Source organism: Haemaphysalis longicornis, unplaced genomic scaffold (genome assembly GCF_048455015.1).
Source record: "Haemaphysalis longicornis isolate Haplotype H1 unplaced genomic scaffold, Haemaphysalis longicornis Haplotype H1 scaffold_6, whole genome shotgun sequence".
Lineage (NCBI taxonomy): Eukaryota > Metazoa > Arthropoda > Arachnida > Ixodida > Ixodidae > Haemaphysalis > Haemaphysalis longicornis.
Genome location: NW_027526407.1, coordinates 134,248,892 through 134,263,110, shown reverse-complemented (window position 1 = coordinate 134,263,110; position 14,219 = coordinate 134,248,892). Strand labels below are relative to the sequence as shown.

The window sequence follows — 14,219 nt, the reverse complement described above, 5'->3', positions numbered from 1 at the left end:
TGAGAGAACAGCTCCAAATAGCATTGTGTGCATCGAAGTCGCCTGTTAAGATGTACGGTTCAGAAAGCTGGTCGACCAGCGCCTCAAAGTCAGAGCTCAGAAGGGCAAGATCAGGAGAGATGTAGATGGAGCATACCGTTATCAACCTATTAAAAATTATCGTGCAGACGACTACAGCCTCAAGGACGGTGTTCAAGGTGACAGGGTGGCATGCTAAGGATTTGCGGGCTATTATGGCTACACCACCAGAAGAGTGTGTGCAGCCATCCCTGTCTTTCCTGTATACCAGGTTACTATTCAAGACATTTGTGTGTTTGGAATTCAGATGTGTTTCCTGGACACACATTAAACTTGGCTGGTTGGCATGCAGAATCTTATGCACGTCGTCAAGATTATTCAGAAGGCTTCTGCAGTTCCATTGAACTGTTTTTTCTTCTAGTTATGATGTGTTAGAGCTACTGGAGTGTGATTATTTATGTAGGGTCTTTCGGGGCTTGGACCCTTTGGAGCGGCTTTGTGGCCTTTTCTACTGACCTGGACGTCGCAGCCCATTCCTTCCGCTGCTATGAAAGCCGGAAGGGCTCGACGTCCATGTCATCATCTGATGGCAAGGGGGTGCCCAGCGGACTGGGTCCCCTTGACGTGGTACCCTTTCGGGTGTTCTTTGCTTGCGCTGCCAGTGCCGAAGCCGTGGCGAGCACCACAGATGGCACAGGCAGTGAGGCGGTGGAGGGGGTCGCTGCGACTGCCTCCGTCTCCATCTCCGTGCCCTCGCGTGTGGTTTCGGACGGTGGAGCGGAAGTGGAGGATGCAGCATCAGTCCCACCGGACGTGGATGCCACCACAGCCGCTGCTGGCCCAGCGAGCAGTGCGGAGGCGGGTTGGGCTGCAAGAGGCAACCCAGAGGGGGGGAGGGGCAGGAGGCGGGTCCAAGTCCAACTCTCGGTACTGGGTCCCCGCCGAAACAAGACGCCGCTGTACCCCCCGACGAGCTGCGTCGGCTTACCTTCCCAGAGGTAAGGAGGCGAACCTCTTCCGCGCCTCTGTTGAAGGTGACGTTTTCGGTTAACTTTATGTTTATGATTTTCTTGTCAAGTTGAATTGTTTCACATTTCGTGGAGTAGGCCGCGTGTATACCCTGGCAGTTTATGCAAAGAGACTGTTGCACGTTACGATTTTTGGACGCGTGGTCTTGCTGGGTGCATTTCGCGCAGGTAAGTCGGCCGCCACAGGAGTTGGTGCCGTGCCCGAAACGTTGGCACTTAAAACAGCGCCGCGGGTTCGGCATGTAAGGCCGGACTGGACATTACTCGAACCCTGCATTGATATATTCCGGAAGGCTCGACCTGTCAAAGGTTAGGATGAGGTGCTTTGTTGGTATGTTTTTATCATCTCTTCGTATAGTTATGCGCCTGACCGCTGTTACGCCCTGGCCACGGAGGCCCTCCAGCAAGTCGGCTTCATTTTCATTCAGTTGTCATAGTCGGAAATCACACCATGGGAGGTATTTAGGCTGCGGTGGGGCGTGACTCGGATTGGCAGATCGGCGATGCTGGTTTGAGCAAGATGATCCTGGCTACTGACATCGACAAGACTTTCACCGGTTCGATGTTTTTTGGCCTTATACGACCCTCCAACAATACCGTCAAGAAACTTTGAAATGAGAAATACCGACTGTGAAACAAGAGGTTTTGTTTCGTCTACAGATACCATCACGATGAAGCGAGGATAGTTGTTCGGTTTTGGAGGACTCATCTCAGGAAGTGGTGGAAAGGAAACCTCTGTGCAGCCCCTTTCCAGGGGCCGATCATGTCTGGGGGGGGTTTGGAAAATGCCATATGATACATTGGAAAGCAGAGAGACGGGGGTAATTTCTGCTTTGACCTTACCCTGATGGTCAAAGAGGTCCCGGAGCTCCCAGCCTGATAGACAGACAGGGAGCCGATCGGCCGGAGCTTGACCAGGGCTCCGACGGCCACCGTTCACGGCTTCTAACCCTTCACCTTTCAACTTCTAGCCACGGTAGGTGACAGCTTAAGTATGGGGGGCTCGGGGTAAGCAGTGTCGCCACTCACCGTCACCAAGATTACTGAAGGTGTCCCGTGCAGGGGCCAACGACAACTCGCTAGCGCGCCAGTGCCAGCCTGCGCGCGTTCTGTGAACTAGCTCGTGGAGCAATGAACGTTGCGGCCCCAAAAAAGGTTAACTCAGTGTAGAAAAGATCGGCCGAAAACGAAAAAGTTCAAAAACAAAAGCATGTACCCACGGGGATTCCAACTTGTGACTTGCAAAACACTTGCGATGACATACGTAGCGCTCCAGACCAGTCGGCCACGGGCGAGCGCTGTTGACCTTGGAAATATAATGTATAACCAGTTTACACTTATTTTTAGTTTTAGCATTCCAAGCAGCTTAGGTGAATATTTGTAGTTTTGCGCTCGTGCAGTGAGCATCCGCCAAGTTTTCACAATATCTGAAATCTAACAATTGCATTTCTTAGAAGGAAAAGCGTTCGCAGATGCCTAGTCGTGCTGCTGGCCGCTGTGCTTGTTCGCTCAGCGGAAAAAAGTGCTTCCCGCACCCTAGTTTTACGCTGTACGGTAAAAATATCAGTTGATTTTATTTTCTTAGTACCTATATTGACTTCGCTGACTTTTCTCCCGCCTTGAAGAGGCCTTATATTTTCCTACTGGCTACCAGTCAGCCAAGCGTCGCATGTGCGCTCGTGCAGCGCTTGTGTGAAGCGACTTGACTTGGAGCTACATACAGTGCACAAACTAACCAAGTAGATAAAGGCAAATTCTTCCATTCACAAACGTTTCCTGGCTTCGCTTCAACTGAGCGAACTAATTTCGACGACCCGTCGGCGGCCGGTGGACGAAACGCTGGGCCGATCGACTCTGTCTGAAGGCCGGGGAGCCGTGCAGTAGCGCACCCAATTGCGATCCCGGCTCCTCCCGACGTCACACGAAAACGCCAAAGAAAATGGGTGAGTGTAAAGAGAGGAGGACAGAATTTTCGAATTAATTTTTTTACTAAATAAAATCGCGTAAACGCGCCCAGAATGGTAATATAATTTGAGCTAGTAATGCCGCAATGTATATTAATCACTTCAGTGTCCCTGTAAGCAAACCACGTGGACGACTTCGGGTTGCGTAGGTCGTCGTGATGGGCTGGAATCACCATCGTAGATCCCTTCGTTGGTAAGTTGGCCAACACGTCGTAGAATGTGGTATGGTACGAAATATCATCGCAGAAGCTTCTTACTCAGTCCGCGTCATCAGATGGGAGTCCAAACCACACACGATCCTCTGGGTGGTACTCAGAATCTTGGTATCGGAGGTTGTAGAGGTCGCCATCCACCAGCTGCTGGTCCGTTGTACGAACTCGGGTGAGCTGGCGGGCCTCCTCCGCACGCTGACGGTATACTTGGACGTCGGCGTTCAGGTCGTCATCTTCTACGTGCGGAAGCATGGCGTCAAGCATCGTAGTCGGCCGCCTTCCGTAGGCAAGCTCGAACGGTGGCAACTGCGTAGTTTCTTGGATAGACGTGTTGTACGCAAACGTGATATGTGGGAGCACTTCGTCCTAGATCTTATGTTCAACATCAAAATACATGGACAGCATATCCGCCATTGTCTTGTTCAAACGTTCCGTGTGTCCATTCGTTTGCGGTGGTAGGCTGTCATTCTTCGGTGAACCGTGTAGCTGTAGCGTAAGATTTCTTGCATTAGCTCGGCATTAAAAGCCGTTCCGCGGTCCGTGATTAGAAGTTCAGGAGCTCCATGTCACATAACACTTTGACCTATGAAAAACTTTGCGACTTCTTGGGCAGTCCCCCTCCTTAGAGCAACGGTCTCTGCGTAGAACGTCATGTAGTCTATCGCTAAGCAACCCACTTGTTCTCGGATCTTGACGTAGGGAATGGGCCCAAAACGTCCATTCCAATCTGCTGGAAAGGCCTCGATGGAACGGCGATCAGCTGCAGCAGTCCGGCAGGTCTCGTCGGCGGCGATTTTCGCCGCTCGCAGTCACGCCAGCTCCGGCCGTAGTAGGTGACGTTGAATGTAAGGCGGAGCCAGTAATACCTTGCCTTTATTTTGCAAATAGTGTGAGCTGTGCCGAGATGTCCGGAAGACGGGTCGTCGTATTACGCTTTCAAAATTTTGTCACGTACATCTGCCGGGATGAGAAGAAGGTAATTCGTTCACGTTCCAGGGCTGAAAAATTTATTCACGATAACAAAGTTTTTGAGGCTGAATGCTGGTAAGTTTCGTTTGAAGGCCCTAGGCACGGCGACATTGCGTTCTTCCAGGTAGTCAATCATTACGCGTAACTCGGGGTGGGCACGCTATTGTCATGTATATCGCTCACCACACGACTCCAATAAACGGGCTGTCGTAATCGGAGTCTTGAGGTGGTGGATCGACGGGGGCACGGAACCGACAGGGGACGTCGGAGTTTTTCCTGGTAGATTTCTGGACAATTGTAACATCGAATTCCTGCAGGCACAAGCTCCATCGTTCAAGGCGGCAAGAGAGGTCCTTCAAAAAATTAGCCAACAGAGCACATGTTGGTCTGTCACAACCTTGAATGGTCTACCATACACGTAAGGGCGAAAATTTGAAATGGCCATAATGATAGCCAGGCACTCTTTCTCGGAGGCCGAGTAGTTTTTCTCCTGCTTTGAAATACCACGGCTGGCATAGGTGATTACGTTTCACAACCAATTTTTTTTTGGACGAGGACGCCACCCAAACCTATATCCCTAGTGTCCGGGCAGGCTCTGCAGGCGTTTCTCCAGCTCGCAATATTCCTTTTCTTGGTTGTTTTTTCACATAGAAGGCGTGCTATGTTCCGTTAAGCGTGTGAGTGGCTCTGCAATGTGTGCGAAGTTTGCGACGAAGTGCCGATATATGCGCAAGTCTGTGAAATCTTCGCACTCCCTTCTTGTCTTTCGGCCTTGGGAAGTTGTGTCGTGTCCCAAGAACTTTAATGACGTGTCCCAAGAACTTTAACTGCTCATACGCGAAACTACACTTTTCAGGCTTCAGCGTTAACCCCGACGTACGAATGGACTCAAGTACAGACTCTCACTTCGCAAGGTGCTCGTGGAAAGTCCTGGTAAATACCACAACGTCGTCGAGGTATATGAGGCACGTGTGCCACTCCAGGCCACCTAGTACAGTGTGCAACACTCTTTGAAACGTTTCTGGCGCCGTTCACAGCCCAAAAGGACCCACCTTGAACTCGTACAGGCCATCCAGGATTATAAATAGTCTTCTCTCGGTCTCTCTAGTCCACTTCAATTTGCCAGTAGCCGGTCTTAAGATGAGAATTACTTGGCATGGCAAGGGTGGTCGAGGGCGTCGTCGATTCGTGGCAGAGGGTACACGTCCTTTGTGGTGATTTTGTTGAGTCGCCGGAAGTCAACGCAGAACCTAATGTGCCGTCTTTTTCTTCACCAGTACAACCAGCGAAGCCCAGGGGCTTTTCGATGGTGATATAATGTCGGCGATGAGCTACGTCGTCGACTTGAGTTCGGATGGCTTCCCGCTCGTGTGAAAAGACGTGGTTCAGTGACTGTCGGGTAGGTTGGTCTCCATCTTCGGTTACAATTCGGTGCGTTGCTAAGGGTGTCTGACGTAATTTTGAAGTTGACGAAAAACACTCGCTGTTACGACGCAGCAAATTGAATAATCTGTCCTCATGTCCTGGCGGCAGCACCGAGTTCACGTCGAAAGGATGCGGCAACATGCAACCACCTGCGCGTGCGCATTCGAAGTTGGCGACCACAATCACTTGACTTGCTTCTTCCGTTTCTTCGAGGAACGCAATTGTGGCACCCTTGTTTATATGCTGGTACTCCTCGGTGAAATTGGTGAATAAAACGTTGGATTTGCATTCCTTAAAGCGCGTAATGCCTCTTGCGAAGTAGACACAGCGGTTGAGATGCAACCCCTGGTCACTCTTTATTATAGTGGCGATGTCAGGAGCAGCATCCTCACAAGAGACGGTTATCGTCAAGCTTGCACGGGGTGGCAGGGTGACGCGATCGTCGGCGATCTTTACAGAAGCATGGTGATAGGGGTTTGGCAGCGGCGTCGTGGAGTGATCGCAGAAAAATGTTATCGACTTGGCATGCAGATCAATTATTGTGCCGTTGTCCATCAAAAAGTCCATTCCTAGAATTACGTCGCGGAAGCAGTTAGGCAAAATGACGAAATCAGCAGGGTCTGTAGTCCCGGTTTTTTGACGCGTGATGTGCACGTTCAATTTGGCGTTACGAGACGACCTCCTGACCGATATGCGGACCATCCAAGCTTTTCGTAGCTTTCTTCGGCTTAGACATTACCGAGTAGTCGGCTCCCGTATCTATCAGGGCGACTACATCAGAGCCGCAGATTGACAGCTGAACGTCGGAAGCCGCTTTTTTGGACTTTCGGGTGCGTCGGGGAATCGTATCTCGGCTTGTAGGTGTTGGTGGTCGGACACTATGCGTCGTTGTCTTTGCCGTATTCTCAGCGGCAGGTTTGGTGATGTCGGGTACGCGTCGCGCTGTTTTTCTGTCGTCGTGCTCAGGAGTCACTTACGGGTGAAATTGGGTCGTTGGGCTAAGGGAATGTCGGGAATAATCGTCTTCCGCTAGTCGTTGCGTCGTTGGAGGGTTTTCATTTTTCCGCGGTTGCGCAACTTCACCTCCAGAAGTGGCTGCTTTTAGTTTCCCCCGCATGGGCTGGGGCACCTTCCACGTGTGAAATTATTATGGTTACGGCGGTCGGGCGACTGGAATGGGTAGGGTGACGGCCATCGGTTCAAAAGAGCTGGTCCACGGCTGGTGCTGGACAGGTATACTTCGATGTCCGATGGGCGCTGTACGGGTCGGGGGCGGGGTGCGTCGACGGAGAAGCCTCGCAAACCAAGCCTCTTTTAGGGACACTGATGGTAGATGCGGTCGGCCTCTCCATAGTGGTAGCACAGAGGACGATTATCGGGAGTTCGCCAGACGTCCGCCTTCTTCGGCGTCTGATTTTGGACCACAGGGGGTATGGCGGGCGACAGTGGGTGGCGGTACAGCGGGGCCTCCTGACGACGAGGTGGAGCAGGGAAGGGTCGACGAACACCTTCGACCTAGGCCATAGCTTGTGGCTCACGCGGTGCTTAATACGGCGTAAAAGGCCCCATTGCGTGTTGAACTTCTCGGATAACGTCGGTCAAAGAGGAGCCTTGGGGTTGCGGTATTGTAGGGCAAAGTTTCCGTAGTTCTTCGTGAACGACGGTGCGTATTGTTTCCCGTATGTCTTCTGTAGCAAATCTAGGGGCGTTGCCGGGGTTCGCCAAAAAGGCGTTGTGAGGTTGATCGTTCTGCCTCGAACGCATATCCAGTTTCTCTCGATCATGAACGCCTCGGCCACGAACTCAGCGACGGTTCTTGGGGCTATGCGAAGTAGTTCAGGGAAAGGCTCTTGCTTTAGGCACCGCTCGAGAAAGCGCATCTTCTTCAATTCCGCCATTTCTGGGTCACCTCGTCAGAACATCATCCTCATCTCCTCAACAAACACTACGACACCTTTATTATGGTTTTGGATAAGCGTCTGCAACAATAGCTCACCCCTTTCTTTACGCACCACAGCTTTGAACGTTTTCAAAAATTCTGTTTTGAAAAAAACCTATGATGTTACCGAGCTCACGTGATTTTCAAACCACACTCGAGCCGAGTCTCCGAGGTAGAAAAACACTTGCCTGAAGGTTTCTTCGCCACCCCGTCGGTTGAAATTTCGGACGCACTCCAGCTTCTCCAGCCGCACTTCGGGGGCTTCCCCAGGAGATACTCGAAATGATGGGGGTCCCGAAGTTGCTGCAGAACGACGGGAGGATGGGCTTGGTTTACCATGGTGTTGGTAGTGACGTCTTCCTTCTCTTTCCTCCTGTCGGCGGCTGGTGCGAGTGGGGCTTGCTTCGCGACTTGAAGATGCTTTAGGGTGGTACCCCCTTTCAAAGATGTCACGAAGCCAAAGAAGACGCCGTTGTCTTCAAAGAAAACAAGTTTATTGGAGCGAGCTTGTGCCCCCCTAACAACTCAAAGATTACACGGGCGGCAGAACAGCAGTCAAGAAAGTGACGTATGTAGGCGAGCGTCATGAGTCCAGTAGAATAAAACCCGCGGCATCTGCTTTGCGGCTTTATTGTTTAGGCGTGAGTGCTTCTCGAACCGTCAATTTACATCCACAACAAAGAAGATTATTCCAGGCTGTTCACATTAACTCGGAACACTCTCCATATCAGAAGATACAACACAGGTGGCATTGAAACAAAGAATGAAACCCGCGGTTCCTATGACACAAAGATAGCAAAGATAACACAGGCCGGCGCACGCGGGTGGTAAAAGCAAAACATAAATAAATCCAATTCCACGTTCGCGGCAATATATACATAAACATAAATATATATTTCATATAAATAAATAAACAGATATATACATATATATATATATATATATATATATATATATATATAATACAGAAACATAGGGCAGCAGTCTACAACGCCAAAGGAGGCATAGGGGTGTGGTTAGTCTCTTTTCTTTTTCACTACGTTTAATGAAGTAAACATTTTTTTCATATACAGAAGAAAGAAAGAAAGAAAAACACGCGCCCAGAGTGGGGACCGAACCCCCGCCTTTCAATTACATTTCGAATGCTTACCAATTCGGCTATCTGGGCGACTGTGTTCTCCTTCACTTTCTAGGCTATTTATATTTACTATAAGTGTATCTGACGCTTGAGGGTGGTAGCCAGCGCCACTCTGACTGCACGGGGAGAAGGGGACCTTCTTTTCAACCCCCGGGGCGTGACTCGAGCGTCTACAGCCTGTCATGAGCGGGTAACTGGCGGGAAGCCCTCTTATGCTACCTAGGCATCAAGTCTGCCAGAACCGAGACCCTCGCTAGGCTTTCGCAGAACAATATAGTAAGGAAATGAGGGGCTCGTTGAGGAAAATACAGAAAGATAGGGCAGCAGTCTACAACGCCAAAGGAGGCATAGGGGTGTGGTTAGTCTGTTTTCTTTTTCACTACGGTTAATGAAGTAAACATTTTTTTTAATATACAGAAGAAAGAAAGAAAGAAAAACACGCGCCCAGAGTGGGGACCGAACCCACGCCTTTCGATTACATGTCGAATGCCTTACCAATTCGGCTATCTGGCCGACTGTGTTCTCCTTCACTTTGTAGGCTATTTATATTTACTAGAAGTGTATCTGACGCTTGAGGGTGGTAGCCAGCGCCACTCTGACTACACGGGGAGAAGGGGACCTTCTTTTCAACCCCCGGGGCGTGACTCGAGCGTCTACAGCCTGTCATGAGCGGGTAACTGGCGGGAAGCCCTCTTATGCTACCTAGGCATCAAGGCTGCCAGAACCGAGACCCTCGCTAGGCTTTCGCAGAATAATATAGTAAGGAAATGAGGGGCTCGTTGAGGAAATACAGAAAGATAGGGCAGCAGTCTACAACGCCAAAGGAGGCATAGGGGTGTGGTTAGGCTCTTTCCTTTTTCACTACGGTTAATGAAGTAAACATTTTTTTAATATACAGAAGAAAGAAAGAAAAACACGCGCCCAGAGTGGGGACCGAACCCCCGCCTTTCGATTACATGTCGAATGCTTACCAATTCGGCTATCTGGGCGACTGTGTTCTCCTTCACTTTCTAGGCTATTTATATTTACTATAAGTGTATCTGACGCTTGAGGGTGGTAGCCAGCGCCACTCTGACTACACGGGGAGAAGAAGGCGACCTTCTTTTCAACCCCCGGGGCGTGACTCCAACGTGTACAGCCTGTCATGAGCGGGTAACTGGCGGGAAGCCCTCTTATGCTACCTAGGCATCAAGGCTGCCAGATCCGAGACCCTCGCTAGGCTTTCGCCGAATAATATAGTAAGGAAATGAGGGGCTCGTTGAGGAAATACAGAAAGATAGGGCAGCAGTCTACAACGCCAAAGGAGGCATAGGGGTGTGGTTAGTCTCTTTTCTTTTTCACTACGGTTAATGAAGTAAACATTTTTTTTAATATACAGAAGAAAGAAACAAAGAAAGAAAAACACGCGCCCAGAGTGGGGACCGAACCCACGCCTTTCGATTACATGTCGAATGCCTTACCAATTCGGCTATCTGGGCGACTGTGTTCTCCTTCACTTTCTGGGCTATTTATATTTACTAGAAGTGTATCTGACGCTTGAGGGTGGTAGCCAGCGCCACTCTGACTACACACAGGGAGAAGGGGACCTTCTTTTCAACCCCTGGGTCCCCACTCTGGGTCTGGGTTCGGTCCCCACTCTGGGCGCGTGTTTTTCTTTCTTTCTTTCTTCTGTATATTAAAAAAATGTTTACTTCATTAACCGTAGTGAAAAAGGAAAGAGCCTAACCACACCCCTATGCCTCCTTTGGCGTTGAAGACTGCTGCCCTATGTTTCTGTATTTCCTCAACGAGCGCCTCATTTCCTTACTATATTATGCTGCGAAAGCCTAGTGAGGGTCTCGGTTCTGGCAGCCTTGATGACTAGGTAGCATAAGAGGGCTTCCCGCCAGTTACCCGCTCATGACAGGGTGTAGACGCTCGAATCACGCCCCGGGGGTTGACAAGAAGGTCCCCTTCTCCCCGTGTAGTCAGAGTGGCGCTGGCTACCACCCTCAAGCGTCAGATACACTTCTAGTAAATATAAATAGCCCAGAAAGTGAAGGAGAACACAGCCGCCCAGATAGCCGAATTGGTAAGGCATTCGACATGTAATCGAAAGGCGTGGGTTCGTTCCCCACTCTGGGCGCCTGTTTTTCTTTCTTTCTTCTATATATTAAAAAAATGTTTACTTCATTAACCGTAGTGGAAAAGGAAAGAGCCTAACCACACCCCTATGCCTCCTTTGGCGTTGTAGACTGCTGCCCTATCTTTCTGTATTTCCTCAACGAGCCCCTACATTTCCTTACTATATTATTCTGCGAAAGCCTAGCGAGGGTCTCGGTTCTGGCAGCCTTGATGCCTAGGTAGCATAAGAGGGCTTCCCGCCAGTTACCCGCTCATCACAGGCTGTAGACGCTCGAGTCACGCCCCGGGGGTTGATAAGAAGGTCCCCTTCTCCCCGTCTAGTCAGAGTGGCGCTGGCTACAACCCTCAAGCGTCAGATACACTTCTAGTAAATATAAATAGCCAAGAAAGTGAAGGAGAACCCCATCGCCCAGATAGCCCAATTGGTAAGGCATTCGACATGTAATCGAAAGGCGTGGGTTCGGTCCCCACTCTGGGCGCGTGTTTTTCTTTCTTTCTTTCTTCTGTATATTAAAAAAATGTTTACTTTATTAACCGTAGTGAAAAAGGAAAGAGCCTAACCACACCCCTATGCCTCCTTTGGCGTTGTAGACTGCTGCCCTATCTTTCTGTATTTACTCAAGGAGCCCCTCATTTCCTTACTATATTATTCTGCGAAAGCCTAGCGAGGGTCTCGGTTCTGGCAGCCTTGATGCCTAGGTAGCATAAGAGGGCTTCCCGCCAGTTACCCGCTCATGACAGGCTGTAGACGCTCGAGTCACGCCCCGGGGGTTGAAAAGAAGGTCCCCTTCTCCCCGTGTAGTCAGAGTGGCGCTGGCTACAACCCTCAAGCGTCAGATACACTTCTAGTAAATATAAATAGCCCAGAAAGTGAAGGAGAACACAGTCGCCCAAATAGCCGAATTGGTAAGGCATTCGACATGTAATCGAAAGGCGTGGGTTCGGTCCCCACTCTGGGCGCGTGTTTTTCTTTCTTTCTTTCTTCTGTATATAAAAAAAATGTTTACTTCATTAACCGTAGTGAAAAAAGAAAGCCTAACCACACCCCTATGCCTCCTTTGGCGTTGTAGACTGTTGCCCTATCTTTCTGTATTTCCTCAACGAGCCCCTCATTTCCTTACTATATTATTCTGCGAAAGCCTAGCGAGGGTCTCGGTTCTGGCAGCCTTGATGCCTAGGTAGCATAAGAGGGCTTCCCGCCAGTTACCCGCTCATGACAGGCTGTAGACGCTCGAGTCACGCCCCGGGGGTTGAAAAGAAGGTCCCCTTCTCCCCGTGTAGTCAGAGTGGCGCTGGCTACCACCCTCAAGCGTCAGATACACTTCTAGTGAATATAAATAGCCCAGAAAGTGAAGGAGAACACAGTCGCCCAGATAGCCGAATTGGTAAGGCATTCGACATGTAATCGAAAGGCGTGGGTTCGGTCCCCACTCTGGGCGCGTGTTTTTCTTTCTTTCTTTCTTCTGTATATTAAAAAAATGTTTACTTCATTAACCGTAGTAAAAAAGGAAAGAGCCTAACCACACCCCTATGCCTCCTTTGGCGTTGTAGACTGCTGCCCTATCTTTCTGTATTTCCTCAACGAGCCCCTCATTTCCTTACTATATATATATCCTCTCCCTGAAACGTCAGTCAACTTTTATTTTTGTTTTCAATGTCTTTCTCGTGTGTCTCTGTCTCTACTAACCCTATATATATATATATATATATACATATATACATATCAATATATATAAAAATATATGTATTTATATATACAGAGGTCGGCGAACTCACTCAAGAGTCCACTCACTCAGACTCATCTGGACTCAAACTTACACGTAAGTTTGAGTATGAGTGAGCGCGAGGCTAATGTGGAATGGTGAGTTTGAGCCGAGTGAGCCCAACAGAGTTTGAGTCCGATTTAGTTTAATTACGCCTGAGACCTAGTGAATTTGGAGTCCATTTGGAGGTCTCACAACATTTTGGGTTTGAGTCCATTTTTAGTATTGGGTACTTTTTGAGTTTTTGTCCATTTTGAGTTCTGAGTACATTTCGAGTGTGAGTCCATTTTGAGTTCTCAGTACATTTTGAGTTTTAGTCCATTTTGAGTCCTTAGTACATTTTGAGTTTGAGTCCATTATGCGTCCTCAGTACATTTTGAGTTTGAGTACATTTTGAGTTTGAGTACATATTGAGTTTTGAGTACATTTTCAGTTCTGAGTACATGTTGAGTTTCGAGTAGATATGAGTTTTGAGTCCATTTTAAGTTTGAGTACTAATGAGTAGCCTAGTAGGCAGCTAACGTTGTCTGTTAAGGATCATGCGTGGCTATGGGCTCGGAATTCAGGTTACTTGCGGGTACGGCACCATTCGCGATCCACATGATCGGTTGGGAGGGAGTGGGTGCCTGTTTTTTTTCTTTTTTGTTGAATTTTTATGCCACTAAGCACTTGCTGTATACCACGTTTTCGCGACTGGCGCCGAGTAATAATTGACTGGTGATGTCATAAAAATGGTTTACTTAACTTTTCCTCCAGGTGGATCCACTAAGAGGGTTGGAAACGGTGGTAGAAAAGCACACTGCGGCGCTTGCTTGCTCGATGTTCGCCTGCTACTGTTCATGGCTTGATGTACTAGGGGTCACAAAAGAAGACGTGAAAGCCGAGGTAAAAGGGGGCGGGGGCTGTTCCTTCTGTTGTTTCAAATGAATTACCTGAATTGACTGGGCAACGCCCCAATAGACAGAATAATGACTGCATCAGATACGGTGAAATGTCAAACTGATGACGCTAAGGCTTGTGAGGTATCAAACGAAAGGTCCCGATTAACGGAATGACGCGGCGTGAATAAAAAAATGCTTACTTATTGTGGTCATCAGGCAGTCACAATGAGTGATACATCGGGTTAAAATTCAAAATGACGTCGCGAGGGCATTTGAGAAATCAAATTCAAGGTCTCGATGTAGGGAATCATTCGGGACAAAATGATGTATTGTTATATCATGACGTAGTCACGGTTAGTCATATATTCGGTTAAAATTTAAATTCATTTCGCTAGGCCGTGTGGCGTATCAAATTAAATGTCTCGATTAGGGTAATCACGTGCTTCCTGATTATTATCATGACATACTCAAGGTTGGTCATAAATTAGTTTAACATTCCCAATGACACCACTGGGTGTGCGTGACATCAAATTGAAGGTTCTGATGAGCGCAATCACGTGGGTGAAATATCCGGTATGGCTATATCATGAGATAGTCATGGTTAGTCATTGATTGCTTTAACATTAAAATTGATTCCGCTAGGATGTGATGGGTATCAATTTAATGGTCTTGATGCGGGAAATCACGTGCGAGAAATACAAAATGCTTCCTGGTTATAACCATGAGATAGTCATGGTGAGTGGTATACTAGGTTAATA

General features: G+C 48.7%; 1 non-coding gene across 1 annotated transcript; it reads left to right on the top strand.

Moving 5' to 3' along the window:
• The first annotated feature begins 10,746 nt into the window (after nt 1-10,746).
• Trnat-ugu (transfer RNA threonine (anticodon UGU)) lies at nt 10,747-10,818 on the top strand. The gene has a single exon. It is a non-coding gene; the product is annotated as a tRNA-Thr (tRNA).
• The last annotated feature ends 3,401 nt before the right edge of the window (nt 10,819-14,219 follow it).